Source organism: Mus caroli, chromosome 15 (assembly GCF_900094665.2).
Source record: "Mus caroli chromosome 15, CAROLI_EIJ_v1.1, whole genome shotgun sequence".
Lineage (NCBI taxonomy): Eukaryota > Metazoa > Chordata > Mammalia > Rodentia > Muridae > Mus > Mus caroli.
In genome coordinates this window covers 53,761,136-53,780,446 of record NC_034584.1, presented here as the reverse complement: position 1 = coordinate 53,780,446, position 19,311 = coordinate 53,761,136, and positions in this window count along the sequence as shown.

The following is a 19,311-nucleotide window of genomic DNA, read 5'->3' as shown; positions in this document are numbered from 1 at the left end:
GAAGAAGAAGAAGAAGAAGAAGAAGAAGAAGAAGAAGAAGAAGAAGAAGAAGAAGAAGAAGAAGAAGAAGAAGAAGAAGAAGAAAAGTGTTTACTTGTGCTTATGGTTCCAGACGGCATGGTATCAGGGACAGGGTGCTAGAACATTTAAATCCCAAGCGTGAAGCAGAAAGATCAAACCGAGAATAGCACATGGCTTTTGAAACCTCAGAGCCTGCCTCCAGTGTCATAGTTCCACCAGCAAAACTGTATCTCCTAAGCATTGCCAAATAGTGCCACTGACTGGGCACCAAGTATTCACATACCTGACCCTGAGCAGACCATTTTCATTCAAACCACCACAACCAATACATCCCAAATTTGTGTAATGGTTTTATCCTGTATAGTTGGGGTTCATATTCTGCCTTGATCAGTCAAGACTTTGAATGGGGAGCAGCATGAACTGGTGGCCCTTTCCCTCTTCTTTTTTTTTTTTAGTCCTGATATCCATATTTCTAGAAGTGAGGGCCTTCTCCTGCTTCCCCATTCCCTTAGTTCCCCAGAACCATCCAGAACCCAGCAGGGCCATGAAGACTGTTCTTGCCCTGCTCTGCCCTGCTCTTGTTCCTCAGGTGACTTATCCCACACTACAGATGCTTGCTTGTAGATGTGGATAGCTCATTCCCCACTTTTTTACTAGACAGTTCACAGGCGCCATGTCTGTTACCATGTATCCCCAGTGCCTAGCATACAGATGAGGATGCAGGACCTGTTCATTTTCAAACGAGTGACCACATGGGTGAATTTTGATTGACTGATCTATTTGCTAAAAGGCAGTTTAGAGTGTTGTCTCCTGCCCACTTTGCCCCATGGAAAATCATGGTATGCTAGAGAAATGAAGACACTGAAGTTATTACATGGCCATAATGGTGACTTTGTTGTGTGACATGGGGTAAGTCACATAACCTTGAAATGCCACACACTCTTCATATGAAAAAATGAATGAGGTGGGGAATGGATCAGCTTTGCAAACTGTAGCCTTTGGTGCTCTGGGGAGCCACATTAACCCTTGAAGGGTCCCTGATCGAATTGGGAAGGCAAATAGGTATCAATGTAGCATTCTCTCTATCAAGAAGCTCTGCATTCAACTGAGAAAGCTTTATTCTGGAATTCCAGCACTTAGGCTTCTAACCATAGGATACACAGCAATACCATGACATAGAATATGGCCCAAATTAAGATGAGGAGACATGGTGACACACACCTCTGATCTCAGCACTCTGGAGGCCAAGGCAGGCAGATCTCCAGTTTCAGGCTAGCCTAACCTACAACCACAAGACTTTACTTCAATACCAAAACCAAGCAACACAGAACAGCATGAGTTGCCTCAAATAGAAACATGGGATGGCTAGCTATTAATAGAACGAGTCAATAGGCTGTATAAAGTTATGAGTGAAGGGTTCTAGACTTCATGGAAGAGGTGATGATTAAGGTAAGTCGTGGAAAATGGGGGACAAAGAGGAACCAGCATTCCAGGTTCCGATGAAGCAAGGGCAGGATCCTGGGAGGGCTGGGGCCACAGTACATGGACTGTTGAAGGTAGTGACCTTTGCATAGTCAAACTCAGGGTCACAAGTGACTTTTCTTTATCGTGTCCCTCGCTTTTGAGCTTTTTCCTGTATGTGCTGCTTCCCTGATGAAGGTTCACTTCCAAGTTTATCCTCACACAGGTTTGCTCTCCATCTTAACATTACAAGGCTCTGTATGTACATGACAGTTACTTCTCACCATAGCCAACTGGGATCTGATGTTTTCCATCACTTCCAACATCCATATTCTTTGACAGTGCCCCCTTAACGCCATCTCTGGGTTTGGGACTGTTTTGGTTAACGTAAAGGGCATGGCATGACTAACTCAAGGGCTAGGAAAACTGCTTTCAGAGTGATGTACTCAGCAGTCACTAGTGGGCAGCCCAGGTCAGCCTGCTGGAGAACTACATATATGTTCCAGTCTAGCTACTCAACAATAACCAGCCAACCAATGACCCTTGAAGGAGCCCAACCAAAACCATCCAAGCAGAACCTAGACCACAGACCTGCCTACAGAACCTTGAACGGAGTAACTATTGCCAGACCAAAGTCTTAGGGGTGGGGGTGGAGGGTGGATAATAGAAATTATATTAAATGTGTAGCTCCTGAATAAAGAGATCTCTTTAATTTAAAAATATATATATAAAGCATAATTGACCAACTATGTACAAAAGGTCACTCTTTTGGGGGAGGGAGGTTGGTCTTTCAAGACAGAGTATTTCTTTACAGCCCTGGCTGTCCTCACATTCAACTCCATAGATCAGGATGGCCCCATACTCAGAGATCCACCTGCCTCTGCCTCCCAGGTGCCATTACATCCTGGCCAAAGGGTCACTTTGTAAGTGAAATGAATATAAAAATCATGGGCTGGCTGAAGGTTCACTTCAGACTCTTCTTCCCACAACCTTATGAAGAGTTTTGAACTTCTGACCACAAGACCCCATCCAAATCTCACCATGGCACGACACTGTTGCACTTCCTTTTGAGGTCATAAAATGTCTTGTGGTGACCAATTAAGTTTCGTTCAACATTTATGTATCTTTACAACACAGCTATTGCTTACATTTTTCCCCCACAAGCCTTTTCGTGGGCACGGTCATGAGGCATAAGGCAGGAACAGTTCCTGTGTTGGTTATGTTTATGTGACTATGCACCAGAATTCTGACAGAAACAAGAAAGCATTAGTACTTCCAGCTCGTGGTTTTAGGGGACTCTGCCTGTGACCACTTGGCCCCATGCACTGTGGCAGAACATCATGACAGCAGAACTATGTGAGGTCTGCTCATGTCACAGCAAGTGAGAAGCAGAGAGCAACAGGAAATGGTCTCCCTCCACCTACCTATTACCAGCCAGCGTTTCCAAAACCTACCGAAACACCATCGTCAGCTGGGCACCAAGGCCTGGAAACACAAACTAGTCAGGGGGCATTTCAGATTCAAAGCACAACAACCTCCTACCTGAAATGCATCCCCTAAAAGGGTCTCACAGTCACACACATCAATCACCTCGTTGGCCCCACAGCATCCTTGAAGGTGAGTGTGGTTAACACAGCTTACAACTGAGGTCATGAGCCACAGAGAAGTGAACCGACTTCCGTAAAGGCATAGCCCACCGTTCTAGGTCCCTGTGTTCAGCATCCAGCTCTCTGGCCCTCTGCTCTGCACTGCACTTGCTCTGACAGACCTACAGCCAAGGCGTTAGAGGAACTTGCACTGATCGGTGGCGCTCTCCTTACTCCATCCTCTGATGCAAAACCCAAATAGTACCAGCTTGCACTCGTGTAGCATTTGATGGCTGCTGGGACAGCTAGAGCTGCTCAGGGGCCTTGCCACAGCCTATGATTAATTGTCTCCATATTATTAATGAGGCAACGCCCATAACGGTTAAGTCAGATGACCACCACCACAAGTAAATAGGTATAAAAACCTGAGTTTCAGACATGGGTGTGGTAGGTTGCACAGTTGACACTAGCAAGCCAGGAAGTAACACTTTACCAGGACCACTACCCTGAGACCTCTATCCTTGTTTGAGTAAGATGAGGGCCTTTAATGCTACAGACAGGAGAGTTTTGGAAAACTGGAGCAAGTGATCACCAGAGTTGGGATAGAGATCGTGTGTGTGTGTGTGTGTGTGTGTGTGTGTGTGTGTGTGTGTGTTTATCAGTAAGCCTCAGGCCACATTTAGACTATTCTGCTTAGAGCACAGCATACTTTGAAATAAAATGGAGTTTGCTTTGTATTGTTTAATTACTACTGGGTGTGGGGCTGCCTGGGAGTGTGGTTGATATACCCAGTGACACCCCTTTTGTCTGTGGGTAATAACTACAAAAAACTTCTTTAAAGGTGGGACCCTATGTCTACTTCTGCCTCTCAGTGCTGGAACCCTGTCTGGCTTCAACCTATGCAAGTCTTGGATGTGAGATCACAGTTAAAATCAGAAGACATTTCATGAAAAGCTCTACTCTGGCATTTGTTTTTCTCTCTTTTGAGTATGAGTGTGTTACATGTATTCGAGTGTATGTACATTCATATATGTGTAGATACACATGTGTGCAGGTGAATGTGTACCTGCCCAAGGTTGATACTGACTTCCTGTCGCTCTTTGTCTTCTACACTGAGGCAAGGGTTCTCACTAAACCTAGTTCTTGCTATTTCAGCTGGTCTAGCTAGCCACCTTGCTCTGAGGATCACATATCTACCTCCCACATGCTGAGATTGCAGGTGGCCACCTTGCCCACCTGGGTCTTAATGGATCCTGGGCAGTCTTCACACTCATGCATCAAATGACCCACTGACCCATCTCCCCAGCCCCTATTTCTTGGCATTTCTCAAAACTCCAGGAGATGTGGCCCCCTGGTTTCATATGCTGTGCATTCAGGTGTGCCAATAATCCAATTGGTTTCAGGTCAGTAACCAGTAGCTGCTGGGCTGTGTCACCCTGATAACAGTCACCCTCCATCTTCTGCAGTTCACATGTGTTTGCATGTGCTAAGCCTAGCCTGACTGGCTCCTTTCTGTGCCCGACCAGATGTTAAGTGCACTGGAGTATGTGGCCTGGATTATCAGCATCACCCTGACTCACTTAGCAAGGTGGAGACCTTTTCCTGCACCTTTGAGTCACCCAGGCAACTCTGAAGGTGTCCAGGATGCACCTGAGCCCAGTAAGGTGACAACCTCTGGGAATAGGTCTGGGGTGTGAAATTCAGCAGATGTCCAAGTATTCAGAGCTGACCAAAGTTCAGCATGACTATCTGTCGTCAGGAGAAGAATCACAACAAAACCAGCTGGCCAGGTCAGAGCTGAGAGTCTGGATTTCCCACCAGCTCCAAGGAGAAGCAGTGCTTAATCTCCAGGGACCACACAAAAAGCAATAAGGGACCAAATACAGCTCCTCCGAGCGTGTGCTCTTGCAGCCTGGAAAGTTCCCTGTACAGTTGCTATCTCCTGTGAGATTGGCTAACACATGCAGCTAGGAAACCTAAAGTGGGGTGAGGTGACATAGAGTCAAGAACTCCTACCTCTCCACCCCTTTATTCCCACACCCCCCTCCTGCCATCAGAGGAAAACCTCTTCCGTCGATCCAAGTGACTGTCTACTGCTTACTCCAGGAGGAGACACAAGGGTGACATCCCAAAACAAAGTCAACCCTTGCAGGACCCATTTCTGCATGCAAGAGTCTCTTCGGAGCTGCCCATCCTCTGTGGAAAGGGCTTTTGTGAGGGGCAGCAGCAAAGACAGCATCAGGCTCAGCCCCAGAACAAGCAGGAACTAATAAAGAGAAAGAGTCCCAACAGAGGCTGCAGCTCGGTGCTGGGACAACCTCCCTCTCTGAAGAGGGTACCCCACAGTGCCTGAGTCAGAGGGCTGTGAGCTCAGCCCCAGGCTGGCGGGCCGGGAGGGTGAGTCAGAGGGTGTGGAGAGAAGTGAACTTCTTCCCTGGCCAAATATGGGCTCTGTTCTGCTCTGTCTTGCCATCCTCACTGCCAGAGGCTGAAAGCTACATCTGCTCCACAGGACAGTGAGGTCCCTGACAAAAATGGAAACTATTTCTCCCTCCACTCACCCCCTCCCCTCCCAGGCCAGTGGGTGGCATTTTGCTGAACACTCTCCAAGCACCTTGCATTCCCAGCCTCTTCTCACACCCCGTCTTGTTATTGATAGTGTAAAGCAGAGAAGCAACCATAGCGTGCTTTGAGGCTTTGAGTCTATGTTTTTTTCTCATGATGGAGTCTTACTCCATAGGATGGGAGGCAAGAAGGAAAGAGAGTCCTCTGCCCCAAACACAACATGAAGAACATAATAGATCTGTTCAACTCTTCAGTTCCTTAAATGAAGAAAGCAACAGCAACAGAGAGAGAGAGAGAGAGAGAGAGAGAGAGAGAGAGAGAGAGAGAGAGATGTCCTCTGCCAACAGACATAATTCCTTGAGGAAATACCTTGCATAGCATTCTTTATATGCCAGGCACTGCTCTAAATCTCAAATTAGCTCACTTACCATGAGGCTTCCCACAGCTATCGTCACCACTAACCCCTGAGGACAGTGCTGCTACTATGAGACCCATTTTACAGATGAGGAGCCTAAGACTCAGTAGGTAACGACTCGAGTCATGCAGGCAGCATATGAAGCTAGCATTCCAGTCTCCAAACGCCAGTCTCACACTCAGTACCCTAAACAGAATTTGATTCATTTCTGTATCTCCGATGTCTGGTGCATGCTGGACAATATTAAAAGTGGACCACATAGAGTAATTAATAAATGTATGTTTCCCAAGTAGACAGTGGATTCTGTAGCGGTGAGTTTTTAGCTACACCGTTTTTTTGTGCACCCAGCAGGTCGTATGCTTCCAGCTACTTGCCCAGGAACTCTTTGGATTCGCAAATGGAAGACACACACACACATTAGCTTATTTTTAATACGCTGTCTAGCTTAATGGCTGGGCAGTTCTAATCCTCCCACAGCTAGCATACTTTCCCTCCAGTATTCCTGGCTCAGCACCTTCTAAATCTACCTTTAACTTTGCTGCCCTGTTACCTTCTGTGAGGCCCATTGGTCTTTACTGCCCAAGACACTTCTGGGCAGCCCTGTCAGGGGCTGCTTCCCTTTCCTCCTACATTTCAGATGATCTTCCCTCTGCAGCTCTAAATCTCTTCCACCTCCCACTGCATCATGGTGATCCTCCATCTCCTCCCCCACAGCAACTCTAAGAGCCCTGCCCTGTCACCCCTTTCCCAACCATTAGCCAGTGGCATCTTTATTGCTCGATCAAAAACCGATTGGGGACAAGGACCCTTAGATAAGGTCATACAGATTCCTGATTGGATCAAAGCATTAGAACCAATCTCCAACAGACTTTATATTGGTTTGTCAATGTCTCACAAATGTATTGCACCATGTGCACTTAACTGGTGAGTCTGAAGTTATCCAACTTTCTAAATCAACTTCCCAAATTGTCAGCTTGGGCCAGCAAGATGGCCCAGCAGATAAAGGCGTTTGCCACACAAACCTGATGACCTGAATTCAACCCTGGGAGCCCTTGTAAAGACAGACAGCTGTAAACTATCTCCACAAAGTTTTCCTCTACTCTCCACATACATATTGTGACACACACAACCATCACACACACACACATATGTACACACAAATAATCATTTAATTTTAAGAAAAAGAAAGCATTACAGCTTATCCAAATGCCAGATGCTACTCTCAGGCTTCCTCCCTTTTCCCTGCCCCATTCTCACCAAGTGACTGGATCACCCTGTGTGACTGATGCCTTTTAAATCAGCTCTTCAGGAGCCAGGCATGGTGGTGCATGCCTTTAATCCCAGCACTCGGGAGGCAGAGGCAGGCGGATTTCTGAGTTCAAGGCCAGCCTGGTCTACAAAGTGAGTTCCAGGACAGCCAGGGCTATACAGAAAAACCCTGTCTCAAAAAACCAAAATAATAATAATAATAATAATAATAATAATGTCAGCTCTTCAGGACCAAGATTGTAGTCCTGTGGTAGAGAACTTATCTGGGCTATACAAAGTCTGCCTTCTTGGCACTATAAGAAAAAAGAGTTTTACTCCTGCTCCCACCTCTCCCACACAGCCAAGCTGGGGCTCTCTCTTCTGTCTTCTTGCTTTGTTTTGCTTTGTGGTATTTGCAAGAGAGGTGGCAGATGAAGGGCCTGGCAGAAAAGTCTTGGTTACAGAGTATGGGGCAATTCCAGCCAGAGCTTAAAGGAAAGAAACAGAACAGACCCATGTAAACCCTGCACATGCAAGTTCTATGGCCTTGGCCCAGATAGATGCACACAATCTCCAAGGCTCAGATGATGGGAGGACAGTGTCCATCCAGGAGAGCTGTAGCTAGAACTCAGTGAGGAAACCCAAGCAGCAATTTGTGCAGCCCTATCACATAGGATGCACTCGGTAAGTACAGCCATACTGCTATCATCAGAATCGGTTCCAAATGATGGCGTGCACACCGTTCTGTGTGATTCACAACATTAATCTGATTTTTCATCTCCAAAGAAAACCACGAGTAGTACTGGCCCAGGTTAACAACCACTGGTGTCGCAACAGGCCTGGGCTGCGCAGTCCACCACCCCATTGTGCTTCCTTTGTATTCCTCTCAGTCTTTGAAATAGTTTTTAAATTAATATATATATACACATATACATATATATATATGTATATATACACATATATATGTATATATATACATACACATATATATAGTATATGATACAACATATCATATATGTATAATACATACATCATAATATATATATACATACTATATATTATATAGTACTGTTTTTTACATTACAAACTTATTCTGTAAGCTTTTGATAAGCTTCAGTTCCTTTTTCAACATCTCTCTGCTTATGTGGTTATTCTTCCTGGTACCCTCTAAGTGCTTCCATGGCAAGCCAGATCGTAGAGCAGACACGTGCGCATTGTAAATGACATGAAACCTCACCTATACAGCAGAGGCAGAGGGGACATCCAGGACCAGTACAGAGGCAGAAGCAAGATGTAGTTTGAGATCAAGGTTGAGTCTGTGTATATTAGATCCATAGATCCATCCTCCAGTCCTCCCATCCACCCCCACCCCTGACCACAACGGGAGAAAGGAGAGTGACTATTGAAGCCAGTGCTTCACACAGCTAGGCAAGCACTCTATCGTAGAGCCTCTTTTTTTTTTTTTTCTTTTTTCTTTCTTTTTTTTCTTCTTTAACATTTTATTTTCAGACAGGGGTCACCGAGTTGTCCAAACTGGCCTTGAATCCGTGGTCCTCTCAGAAACCAGGATGAGAGGCCTGAGCCAAAAAAGAGCCTCCAAAGTACAGAAAGTTCAAGGCAAATTACCAAGTGTAACAGCTCTGCATCACAAGCTGTCGAGGGCTAGAGTTCGACATCATCCTGTTGGCTGCCTCGCCAGGAAAATGTAGCAATGGAGACAGGAAATATTCCTGCTGGGGGTACAGACAGCTCTCAAAAAGGAAAAAAAAGAACCTTCAGAAAATGTGAAAGAAATAATATTGCACTTTACATGGCTAGCAACTATGGGGGCAGGGGTAAAATATCACCTGCTTAGCAAAAATCAGTTGAAATACATTGTTTAAGCTAATGCTTAAAGCCAGTTTGGGGGACTAATACCTCTCATGCTAACTCTATAGAGGTAAAGCAGGAGACAGTCTCAAATTTGAGGCCAGCCTGAGCTGCAGAGTGAATTCCAGGGCAGCCTGGGCTACAGAGGGAAGCCCTGTGTCAACTTGTCTCATATATATGTATGTAAGTGTGTGTGTGTGTGTGTGTGTGTGTGTGTGTGTGTGTGTGTGTGTGTGTGTGATTTGGATTAGGGTCAATAAATTATAAGCCACAAATTACATCCATGAGCAGAGGTTTATAGCCACACAGCCAGGCTCGTGCATTTACATATTCTGGTCGCTTTTGCACTGCCTAAGAGACTATAAAAGAGACTTTATGGACACAGCCCTTGAAACAGAAGCTGGGTATGGTGACACAGACCTATAATCTCAGCATTCAAGGGGCTAGGGTAGCATGGTGGGTCAATCATGTTCCAGAACACCGCACCACATCTGGGCATCCCGAGTCGGACCTGGTGAGTTGTTTAAAAAGAGGTTCTCATGCTAACAGAGCAGCTGCTCTGACTGAGCCACCTCCCCACCCCCGTGTTCTGCAATCTTTGAGAGGGTGTTACCCAAAAATAAAGACCCCATGCCGAATAGCTAAGAACTATTTTTCAATAAACAACACATCCTCAGGTGCGCTGCCTCTTCACCGCCCAACGATCGGAACTAGTGCATGATGGGAAACTTTCTGAAGTCCTTTATTCTTGCTCACAAAAGAAGGCGTGGGATAGCTGTGTGCGTACAAGAAACCCAGCTCTCTTTTCTCCAGCGTGCTACAGACCCATTAAGTTATCTTTTCCTGCTACTGACACAGAGCCTGCTCTCACCAAGCATCTGACGCGGTGTCGGAGATCGGCTTTTGCAGCCCTGGGCCAATGGGCTCGTTTTTTCCTTCGACCTTGATGAGACTTCTCCGCCTTTGTTTGCGCTGGGCTTTGAGGGCTTCCCGAATTTCTCCCGTACAAGTCCACAAATGCTCTTTTATTGCACGGGGCTTGGCTCATCACCTGCTATTGACTAAGCTGAGGAAACACTGCTCTCATTCTCAGAGCCCTGAAACATTTTATTCTTCATTGTTCTTTGAAAAGATTTCACTTTCAAAATATGTGCACTTTCATCACGATCTGCTGGGAACTGCCTCAGTCGTGGTAGGGGCCTCTGAGGCCACAGAACCTTATGGGTCTGCTTCTTTAAATAATTAAATTCTATTACTATTCTTTTATGTGGCTAGATGGTGCCTGGCCCACAGTCAGTCCTTACTGTGTTTTATCCGATTGCACAAAGTAAGAATATCCTTTTATTGTTTACCCTGGTGTCAAACGTGCTCCTGAACATTCTTTAGCTTTGCAGATGACTTGGATTCATGTGTGCAACCAGGGACTGGATATTTTTTTTCTTGAAAACAGCAGGTAGTAAATGTTTTAGGCTTATTTTTGTAGGCAGAGTCTTACGTGTACTCTGGGATAACTGTAAACTCCCCATCCTTCTGAACCAATGTTTTTTTTTCCTCAACTATAGCCTTTTACCTTATTTTGGACATAATATTTTTACAAATTCTGTAAGAACAACTTCCATGTATATAATGTATTGTCATACTCACTCCAGACTCCTCCCCCTAATTACTCTTAGATCCACCCCTCTCTCTCTACCAACTTCAAGTCCTATTTAATATCTGTACAACTAAATATATAATATATAAATATATAATATATAAACATATAATATATAAATATATAATGTTTATATATAATATAATGTATTGTATATATAAAAATAATATATAAAACACATATACATATATACACATACATATCTCAGTCGGTAGAGTGCTTGACTAGCATACATGAAGCCTTGGGCAATCTCCAGCATCACATAAAACCACATTTAGGTACTGTGGGACAACTCATTGCATAAAGGAACTCCCCGCCCCCAAAGCCTGGCAACTGGAGTTTGATTTACCCACATAAAGGGGGAGGAGAGGGAGAGAGAGAGAGAGAGAGAGAGAGAGAGAGAGAGAGGTTGGCATTTAAAGAATCTTGAGAGATAGTGTTGGATTGATCCTGTCTCACCCAGAATGACCTTACTAGCATTCCAAACTCCTATCGAAACTCCAGTCCTAGGACATGCTATTCTGTCAATAATCAGACACTTTGTAGGATAGGCTAATAGATGTCATTGTGATGGAAATGATCGTGTCGTTCTTATTAACATATTCCTATGTATTCAATGATGAGCTTAAGATTGGTTCTGTTTTGAATTGTGTATTGGGGCAGCGCACATGCAAGTGTGGGTATGCATGAGGGATAGAAGGCATTGAGTTCCCTTAGAGCTGGAGTTACAAGTAGTTGTGAACCACTAGCTATGGATACTAGGAACTGAATTCAGTCCTCGGCAAGATCAATACGGACTCTTAACCACCTTGTAATTCCTTTAGCCCTCAAAGGCTATTTTTAAAAAAAATGATAATAATTTGATGGCTCTATAGTCTTCCCCCCCCCACACACACACACACAGTTCCTCATCTGTTTGGTCAAGGTCATTTCCTGTGGAAACCTGCCTATAATGAGACTGAGGGTCCACCACACACATACAATCAAACATCACCCTTGCTGTGCACAAGGGTTTATTCCAAAACCCCACTTTGAATATGGTGACATTCAAGCCTGAAAAAGCTTGAATCACTATACCTCTGGTTTCCCAAGCCACCCCGAGGGAATGGCCTCAGCAGATTGTCGTTGACACTGGAAGAACAGAAATCCGTGTAAGGGGGTGTTTATTTCCACAGAGCAATCAGCTTCAGTGGACCTGTGGTGACTGGCCTGTTTAAAGGCCCTTGAGTTCCTGGGAACCCAGAGTGACATCAGGTTGTATTTCTAGAAGTTGATCAGAGGAGTTACCTTTCCAACCCTGACACTTGCCCAGGCTCTTTCTGGACCCCGGACTCCTCTTTCACACTCCTGAATCCTGGCCACCTCCTCACTGCTCCTCAAATAATTGTGTGCTCCCATGTCATCATCCATGTCTGTCACCCTGTCCTCCTACCTCTCCTGACTGGGGCAAGGGGACGCCATTCATCCTGCTGGTGTCCCTCCATTCATCCTCCACACATCTCCACATGCCGCTCTGTCCTTGCTCTTGTGTGTTCTGTCTTCCTTCCCATGGTGCTACCTTGGTTAAAACATCTTGCTGTGTGAACAGAAGATCAAAGCATGAGCTTCGGAGAACATCTGCCTGGGTTTAGATTTTGCCTCTTCCTTTTCACAGCTTTTTGAAGGAGGAGGAAGAGGAGGAGGAGGAGGAGGAGAAAAGAAGAAGAAGAAGAAGAAGAAGAAGAAGAAGAAGAAGAAGAAGAAGAAGAAGAAGAAGAAGAAGAAGAAGAAGAAAAAAAAAAAGAAAGAAAGAAAGAAAGAAAGAAAGAAAGAAAGAAAGAAAGAAAGAAAGAAAGAAAGAAAGAAAGAAAGAAAGAAGAGAAGAAGGTATTTCCCTATAAGCTCCCATGCTTGAGCACTTGGTCCCCAACTGGTGGTTCTGTTTGAGAAGAGTGCAGGGTGTCACAGAACATTCTGGACATGAGGCCCAGCTGGAAGACTTAGGCCACTAAGGGTGATCTTCAAAGGCTACACTCACTTCTGCTTCAGCCCAGGCTCTCTGCTTCCTGCTTGGTGTCATATGAGAAGCAGTCACTGAAAGTTCCTACCACCATAGACTGACCCAATGCAGCCACCAGGCCTGTACCCTATGAAACTATAAACCAAAATAAACCTGTCCTTTATTAAGATGCCTGTGTCAGGGACTTGGTCACAGGGACAAGGCAAGCTATCCAGCCTTTGTGTAAGCCTTCATTGCAGTGAGCAAAGGCCTCTTAGAGCAATGCCCAAAGCACAGCAAATTCTGATTTGAAAAGTGTGGAATCAACTATTTTCTGGTCCACTGGGCTGAGTTTGTGACTGCAGAAGTTGTGTATTTACCATTTCTTAGCCTGGAACCAGGCACAGTGAATCCTTAATAAACAGTTCCTAAGCAAATGAGTGAATGCAGGTAGCACTAGAGGATACCCATACCCGCTGAACCCCTAACTCCAGGGCCCAGTGACTCAGTTTATTTGCTCAGAGATATTTAATAGGTAGGAAGACTTGCTTGAAATCCCCAGTGTTGAGCTGTGCCCCAAACATAGTTGCTCATCTCCCTAGAGTCGGGCAATTCCAGATGGCCTAATAGTGCAGGGACTTACTGTTGATTACTGTTGACCTGCCTGAATGGCTCTGAACCCATTGGAAGAGCTCACCATCTCAGACTCAGCCAGAGATTTAGCAGATGCTCTCAGTAGCCAGCCCTTACACCACCACCACCCTAGCTGTGTCCCCTGGCCTAGAGCTAGCTACCCCTGCTCTGCAATTGCTACAATCCAGATCCAACACTATTTCAGTGCTCAACTAGGCAACTGTAGGCCACCACACCTGTTTAATCCTAGATAGAGATATTTTCTCTCCACTCTGAACTCCCATTCCCCTTTATCTCCTCTGGGTACTTGTCATCTTGGAATTTCATTATCTGTGCAGTAGATAACAATGCCCCCTTCAAATGGAAGATGTGAGGAGAGTCTTCCTTTCATGGACACTCTCATATTTATTACCTCCAAGTTCCCAGAAGCCTGTGATCTTAAACTCTGTGACCCTGTTCTCCATATAGCACCTGATTCGTAAGCTTTCAGTCTGTGTGTGCATGGTGGATTAATCAAAGAGACAACCAAGAAATAAATCAATGAAGCTATGTATGTCCTACTGAGATAATACCAAAAAATGTATTATTTGTGGATTTTTTTCTTTGTCTTTTCATTCCCCTTATGCTTTCCTTCTCACCTCTTCTTTATTCTATTCTCAAACTAGAAATAACCAAGCCAACCACCTGTGTCCCAGATAATGAATCTCCAGTCACCCAGGATCTTCAGAGTTTCGTTTCATTAACTGAAGAACATGGACTTGGCTGTACAAACACATGCATATGTTTTCACACCCTGGGAGTGGTTTGCAGAAGGGAGTGGGCGTTCGTGTGTCCCCACATGGGCATGGGTTGCAATCAGTCACCTCCTTCAGCCTCTTGCCCCATCCCAGGAGCTTCCCTCCCTGACAGCCACATGTCACCACCTGTACCCAAGGTCAGCAAAACTGATTGTTGCCTACTCTTCAACAAACAAAAGACCTCTCTTCCCACAAAAGTCTGTAGAAACCTATAGGGAAGCCTGGAGAATTTCATGTTATGGTGAGCACGAATAGGAGTCACTGCCTGATTTCTTAATAGCTGTGGACACAAGGGCATGCCTACTTTGGAGATTCAGTCTTATTCATGGAGACCTGTTGCTTTCACAAAACATCTGTCCAGTCTCCACCCTTCTTTTCCTTGCCCATGCCCTGGTTGAAAAATGCAAACCCAGATTCTGTATAAGGCAGTGCTGGCCAGGAGTTGCCCCATCTACCTTATCAGCCTAACTCACCTTTCCAATCCAGGCCTGTCCCTTGTACAGTCAAGGGTGAGGCTCAGCCCAGATGGTTGCAACTTGTTTGGGTGAAACGAGCTGACTTGCCCAGCACCTGAGGTTGAGTCAAGCCAGGCCACAGGGAGAAGCATAGAGCAGGTGTTTTGGGGGATAGGATGCTGAGATGAGAACATGGGAGGTTTGGTAGGCCTGGTTGTCCCAGGCAAAGGTCTCATCTTAAGGAAGACTGTGGCCAGCTCCAGTTCAGAACCTCAGCCCCCATCTCTCTTCCCCAATGCCCTTGCAGCAGAGAACAAGCTGTTCAAAAGCTAGACATCAAGTTGATGGTCTTGGATACTCTGGTACCATAAGTCATCCATCTGAGATGCCAGCTGTTGTTAGACCCACCAATATTTTATGCATCCCTAAGAGAAAAAAATGACAGTTATCAAGGTAGGATGGCATGATAGATCTTTGACAATTAAAATGGATGTTTTCTACTTACCAAGAGCTTTTTAAGATTTGATAAGGATGTACCCATGGAAAGGAAAATATAAATGAGGTAAATTGCTTACAGCATCCTAAAACTTGTTGCACAGTTATGAGGACCTGAGTTGGGAACCCACATAAAAGTTGGGTGTGGTGGCATGGGTCTGTAGCTGCAGTGTTAGGGCAGTCTGAAGCACACAGGTGTGGGCCCATTCAGAATCTGACTCCTCGGGCTCCTCCTAGTCTAGGCCAGCTGGAGACCAAGGATGGCCATAAGGAGGAGGGTACTCTTCTTCATCAGGGAGGGCCACACTGTCGTCTCAAGAGTTCTTCTCATCAGCTGATGCCACTGTGCATGACTGACCTGCAAACAGGGAACTGTATCGCTAATGGTTCCTTCCTTCTTTAGTGTGATAAACTGTAGAATCCTGATGATTGCTAGTAGGTACTGAGCAGTTAGGACTTCGAAGCTACATAGTCACCTTATAAGTGCTCTGTGTGTGTGTGTGTGTGTGAGAGAGAGAGAGAGAGAGAGAGAGAGAGAGAGAGAGAGAGAGAGAGAGAGAGAGAGGTAATGATGTGTGCTAACCTCATGGTCTTAGTGCATATACCAGCTACTTGTTAAATGCTCTAACACACCTCATCCTCCCAGCAGACCTGGATAGATGCTGCTATTGTTGTCTTGCATATGAAGAGGGGACTACAAGGTTATTACAATAATACTACAAACTGAGATCTGAGTTTAGAAGTTCAATCTCAGCTCTATAATTATCCATCTCATTCTACTTGCTATCCGTGTGCCCACTAGAAAGGGAAGAGAAGCAAGGCCTACTTTGTGTTCAAGGATACACAAGGTAAAAGTTCAAAGCCATCTTATCTGTCCCAAAAGCTCATGTTAAGCATGAGCTTTCCAAACTAGGTATTTGGATCTTATTCTGTAGTTCAGCATCCATGCTGCATATAGAAAAATTAAACATCTTTCTTCTTATAGATGAAGGTAATACATGATGGCTATGGTCAGATGGTCTCATTTCTCTTTATTTATGCATTGAATAACTGTTTCTAAAACGTTCTTGATGGGTTGAGGTCCTACCAAGGATCTTACACGGTAGCAGGAAAGCAAACTGCATACAAGTGATTTTAACTGTTACCAAAAAGGACAAATGCTACTAACAGCTCAAATCACCTCAACTACCCTGCTGGAAGATGGTTCCAGAAGCAGAGCAACATACCGTGGGAGGGAGGTCTCTGCTAAGCCACTTGATGCACAGACACAGAACCTTGAAGAGTGGGGATTAATTAATTCAAATGTAATGTCTCTGCAGTCTCATTTTGAAGCTCTCTCTAAATTGGTCACCTTGGTAAAGACCTCATGGAATGACTGTTAGTGGATTCGGAGGAAGGCATTGAGTTGTAGCATCCATCAGAGTACTTGGGCAGGCAGGAAGATGCAGGAGAACCCAGCTGAGATTGGCAGACAAGGACGTCTGCTATATTAGCATAAATGCCAAAACCTTGCTGCCTGCCGACCTCCACTGCCCATGGTCTGACCTCCAAGGATTTCCTGTCTGAGTCCTTGTTGAACTTTCTGACCTTCGAGTGATACCAGACCCACAATCTGTGCTAGGTAATTGTTTTTCTATTGAGTGACTTGTGGGTGACCTCAGCTTCCCGTGATACCTCCCACAGGTGAGTTTCTATGTTAACATTCCCTGCTTTAATGGCAAGATAACTCACTGATCAATAAGGAAGCCACGGCTGGACTGGATGTGGCTGGACTGACCTGTCATCCTGCCAGCAGGGTGTGGTAGTTGAAATATCTGGAGTTCAAGGCCACCCCCAACCTCATAGTGAATCTAAAGACAGCCTGTCTCAAGCAGATAACCGATATTTTAAAATAATAATAGATCTTTGCAAAGAATCGCTAGGGCTAGAGAGGTGATTCAGCCGCTAAAGGCTAGCCTCCCAACCCAAACATCAAGAGTCCCTGGATGACAACAACCTCTTTCCATGGCTTACAGATTTGGGGGGAAGACTTCCAGTGAAATCAACAGACCAGAGTGGAAGCCTGGGAGACCTGGACCCAAACGCCTCTTCAGATGGCACTCGGGGTTCAGTCTATAGATGAAAAGGGACACCTTGGGTATGTTTCTGATGGTGTCACTCTCCCTAGGTGTGCTGGCCCTCCTAAAAGAGCTCCTGCAGCAAAGACGTGCCTGCCCTCTACAGCCTCAGCCAAGCACCTCCAGGCTGACCTTCCAGAACCCACTTCTACTACAGCTACAAGCGCTTTACTGATAGTTTGAAGGTGGGTTCTTCTCCGGAAAACCTTCTAGGGCCTCTGTTGTCTTTCCCAACCCTCTTCCGTGGCTGGGCTGGGGACACCCTGGGGGTGGTCAAGTGTCCTCACTTCTTAAGCCACTCTTCCCATCTACTCTCTCCTCTTCCTTTCCAATCTTCTAACCCTGTCCTCAGCTCTATAGGTCCATGGCTATTAGCTAGATGTAGCGGTACTTAGCTGGAATACCAGAACTAGGGAGGCTCGGGTTCTGAGTTAGAGACCAGCATGAGCACACGATGAGACTCTGTCCCCATGTCCCCTAGCCCTTGTTAATCTATACAAAACAACCTCCCCACTCATCTATGATATCATGTGAGTGGTGCTGCAATTTCCAAAGTCTACATGTCACATGTCCTTCCATCACATGCTGTGGGCCAGGTAAGGTTGGAACTAATTACTGTCACCTCAATCCATCCTCCTCACAACCCTCTAAGGCTGATAAGGACACTGAGGCTCTGATTCAGGAAACCGAGAAGAAATGGCTTTGGCTCTCAGTTAAATACGCATTTCTGGAATGCTTGTACAAGGCCAATGTTGTAGTATGGATTCAACTTAAAAGGAAACTCTGCTACACACACACACACATACATACACACACACACACACACACACGTTTTTGCAAAGCCTTGCAGCACTGAATGTTAAGAAGTTCTTCCAGGTGTCTGATCTAAATTCCTTCAGCTGTAACTCAAGCCCATGCCTACCTCCCCACCCCCACCCCCATCCTCAGATAAGTACAAAAACAACAGTTGCAGATGACATCGCCAAGCTTCGGTTGCCTCATAAGCCTGAGATAAGCCCCACGGAACAGGCTTCGTATCTCCCTTAGTGTTGCCTCCACCCAGTATGTCACTGCTCAGCCCCTGCCCAGAGCTAGCATAGGCCAATAGCTTGCGGGGGGGGGGGGGGGGGTCTGAACAAAGGAGGAAGAGAGGAAGGATGGAGAAAACTGAGAGCTGGCAGCTTCTCTCAGCTGCTCACTTTTTGGGAAGTGTCCACAGGTGACATTTTGAGGGAAGCTGTGTTACCTCATCGGAGAGACTCCCCCAGTTAGGAAAGAGTAATGGCAGGTCCTGTGCATGCCTGGGTCCTGTGAAGTTCTCAGATACTCCTACAAGGTGCATGCCATGGAGAACTCCTCTTCTGGAGTTCCAAAAGGAAGAAAAAGACCACTCCAACCATCCAGATTACTTGGTAGATACCCAGGCCTGGTCCTATGGATCACAGAACAGGCTCAGGGAAATGTCTGATGACTAATGCACTGGAAAAAGTGAACGCAAGGGTGAGAGAGCAAGAAAATGAATTAGCATGTGATTAAGTCGACCAAGGTTAGTGAGTGAGTAGAATAGAAGAACAAATTAAACAGAGAAAACACCTAAGTGCGTTAGTTGATGGATGTGAGAGGAAAGAGTTACGGGATGATTAAATGGCTATGTAACTGGCATGTAAAAAGAGTGTGAGTCGACTAAATGAGAGGATGCTGAATGTGTAGACAGGTGGTGATGAGGTGGACTTAGAGGCTTGGAAGGATGAATGAAACAAAATACCTATGGAAGGAGTTACAGAGACAAAGTTTGGAGCTAAGATGAAAGGATGGACCATCCAGAGACTATCCCACCCAACGATCCATCCCATAATAAGCCACCAAACGCAGACACTATTGCATATGCCAGCAAGATTTTGCTGAAAGGACCCTGATATAACTGTCTCTTGTGAGGCTATGCCAGTGCCTGGCAAATACAGAACTGGATGCTCACAGTCATCTATTGGATGGAACACAGGGCCCCCAATGGAGGAGC